The following is a 3,654-nucleotide window of genomic DNA, read 5'->3' as shown; positions in this document are numbered from 1 at the left end:
GTGTGTGTGTGTATATATATATGTATATATATATATATATACATATATATATATATATACAAATTTAGGGACTGGAGAGATGGTTCAGAAGTTTTAAGATTACTAGCTGTTCTTCCAGGGACCCACATTCAACTCACAGCATACATAGACCATAGGCGGAGCAGCTAAAAACTGTCCATAACTGAAGCGCCAGGGTGTCCAACACATGTTGTGCAGAGACATACAAGCAGACAAAATACCTATGCACATAAGATAATAAGAATTTAGAGAAAAAATTTTTGGTGTGTGTGTGCATCCATTCTAGATTTGAGATAGAGAAAGCATGTTAACATTTGCTGACTAACTACCTAGAATCAGGTCACCCCCTTTATATATATGTACAAGAGAAATTCAGCAAGAAAAGCAACTTTAACCCTATTTTAAACATGCAGAATTTGAACTATGAAAAATCAGAGTGCCAGTGAAGGAATGCATCTTAAACTTAATCTCTCTTTACCCTTGGGTGCCTGTCTTAGTTAGGGTTGTTTCGCTGTGAAGAGACACTATGACCAAGGCAACTCTTATAAAGAAGACATTTACTTGGGACTGGCTTACAGTTTTAGATGTTCAGTACATTATCATCATGGTGGGAAGCATGGCAGCGTGCAGGCAGACATGGTGCTGGAGGAGCTGAGAGTTCTACATCTTGATCCAAAGGCAGCCAGGAGGAGACTAACTTCCCAACTGATTGTAGCTTGAACACCTATGAGACAGCAAAGCCCACCTCTACAGTGACACAATTCCTCCAAGAAGGCCACACCCACTCCAACAAGGCCACACCCACTCTAAAAAGGCCACACCTCTGAATAGTGCCACTGCCTTTGGCCAAGCGTGGGGGCCAAACCGATTCAAACCCTGGTAGTACTGCTGTGAAGAGCATGTTTAACCCTTGGTTTTGCCTATGGCCATGTGTGTTCTGCTTTCAATAATTTCCTCAGACTGGTGTCATTTTCTTTCATAGCCCAAGGCCCATTAAAGCTCAAGATGGAGCCAAGGCCATGCATACTGCAGGAGCTTAGCCATGTTTTCACCTCTGTTCTCTGGCAGGACCCTTGGAGCAGCAACCTCGCTACTGGGCTTGGTGTTGAACAAATGAATCTTCCTAATAACTCATACAGCACTTACCACACAGCAGACACAAGCCAGAGTTCTGTATACATATTTACTACGTATAGAATTTAGAAAAACACATAACCCCCATATAAACTTAAAACTATCAGGGCTGGGGCTATAGCTCAGTGAGAAGAGTGCTGATTGCCTGCCACGCACAAAGCCCTGGGTTCCAGCCCCAGTATTACACAAACCAGGCGTGGTGGTTTGAATGAGAATAACCCCTATAGACTCATATATTTGAAAGCTTTGTCACCAGGAAGTGAAACTGTTGGAGAAGGGTTAGAAAAATAGGAGATGAGACCTCCTTGGAGGAGGTGTGGCCTTGCTGGGTGAGGTGTGCTCTTGTTGGAGGAGGTGTGGCCTTGCTGAATGAAGTGTGCTCTTGTTGGAGGAGGTGTGGTCTTGCTGGGTGAGGTGTGCTCTTGTTGGAGGAGGTGTGGCCTTGCTGAATGAAGTGTGGTCTTGTTGGAGGAGGTGTGGTCTTGCTGGGTGAAGTGAAACCTTGTTGGAGGAGGTATAACCTGGCTGGAGGAGGTTTGGCATGTTGGAGGAGGTGTGGCCTTGATGGAGGAGGTGTGGTGTTGTTGAGGGAGGTGTGGCCTTGCTGGAGGAGGTGTGGCCTTATTGGAGGAGGCGTGGTCTTGCCGGAGTTGGTGTGTCACCCTGAGTAGGCTTTGAGGTTTTAAAAACCCATGCAAGACCCAGTCTCTCTCTCTCTCTCTCTCTCTCTCTCTCTCTCTCTCTCTCTCTCTCTCTCTTCTCTCTCTCCTTGCTACCTACAGATCAGAAAGTAAAACTCTCAGTGCTACACCTATGTGCTTCCCACTGTGATGGTGATGATCGTGAACTAATCCTCTAAAAACTACAAGCAAGCCCTCAGTTAAATGCTTTCTTTTATAGGAGTTTCCTTAGCCACGGTGCTTCTTCACAGCAACAGAACAGTGACTAAGACTCAAGGAGGGTGCACAAACCATTCCTTCTTTCCCAACTCTCCACTTCTCCCAACTCTTCTTCTCACCAGGCAGTGGCCGGTGTGTCTCTGGGTGTCTTCAGCGTATCCACCACCAAATGGTGGTTGTCACACCTCTCTGTCTGTCACCTCTATAATCATCTTCACCCTACAGAGGAGGGCACCAGAGGGCACAGAAGTAAACTTATTTGTGTACAGCTAGCAGGTAAGTGCTAGACTCTCACCTGAGTTCAAGCCAACTTAAAGTCTTTGACATCTATGTGTCTTACGACCGAGGAGAGAAGTATATAAAAATTATCTGATGACTTAGTCAGCACCTGGCTTATATTGAGATCCAAATAAAGTGAGCAGCCATTTTTATTTTTCTTGAAAAAAAATGCTTTTAATCACAGTCATTCCACAGTTAATTTAATCTGTGAACTGTGGAGTATGTCACAGTTCAAATGTGGGTTTCTAAAAGCTTCCTGTGATTGCCCAATAGGGTGAGATCTGGGAAAGAGAAGGCAGTTGCTGTGGGGTCTGGCCATAGTCCCTCTAAGTAGAACAAGTGGTCCCATCACCAGAGAGGATTGACTGACAGGTCTAACAGTCAATAGAGGATTTGATGGGACACTTGAAGTGCACGGATATCTGCTTCTTAGTGTAGGAGAACAGACAAGGAGCATCCTGAGTGTGGCAGGCGACATCTCCTTTACTCTCACTGAACCTACTACATCCTCTAGGAACCTGCACTGCACAGCCAGTCTTTTGCCCTCACAATACTGCAAGATACATTGACATTGGTGTGATGTTTTATTTTCACAAGGTTCAAAGGAAAGAGAGAAGAGGAGAGGAGAGGAGAGGAGAGGAGAGGAGAGGAGAGGGGAGGGGAGGGGAGGGGAGGGGAGGGGAGGGGAGGGGAGGAGAGGAGAGGAGAGGAGAGGAGAGGAGAGGAAAGGAGAGAGAAGGAGAGAGAGGTGGGAGGAGTCTGGGGTTTAATTTTAGATTTAGCTAATTTCATTTTGAACTACAAAACTTGGTTTGAAATTTAGATTTCCACAAATTTTCTAAAATATCACAGCCACAGCATTGGAGAAGATGGTCACTCCAAACAGACTCTCAGAGAATCTGTGATCCCAGAGGAGAGAAAAGCTATTGTGTCCTGGACTGATAGAAGAACTCGAGACACCAAAGGCACACAGTCTTCACTCTGAATTTAGACAAAGCAGTGGGACAGAAACATTCCAGGGACACAGAGGCAGAGCCACCACTGGAGCCCAGTCTTCCTGACCCTATGGTCATTGTGTCTTCTTTGTTGGTGCCATGGAGGGTGGAGGATATCTGCAGCAGCCCAGAACAGTCATGCAGCCCTGGATGGCAGTCCAGTGAGGCCATTTTGGCAGGGAGCTGACTAGGTTCCTCTTCTAAGACCAAGTATAAATGGTTCCCACTGTAGGATGCCATCCATACATCATGCATGGTTCACAGTGAGCTGCCGTAGCACTGGCCCAAACAGCCCTTAGCTTTCATCCTCCCCCAGACACAAGAAACTG

Source organism: Mus musculus, chromosome 19 (assembly GCF_000001635.26).
Source record: "Mus musculus strain C57BL/6J chromosome 19, GRCm38.p6 C57BL/6J".
NCBI lineage: Eukaryota > Metazoa > Chordata > Mammalia > Rodentia > Muridae > Mus > Mus musculus.
Note: the sequence above shows the minus strand (reverse complement) of the source record.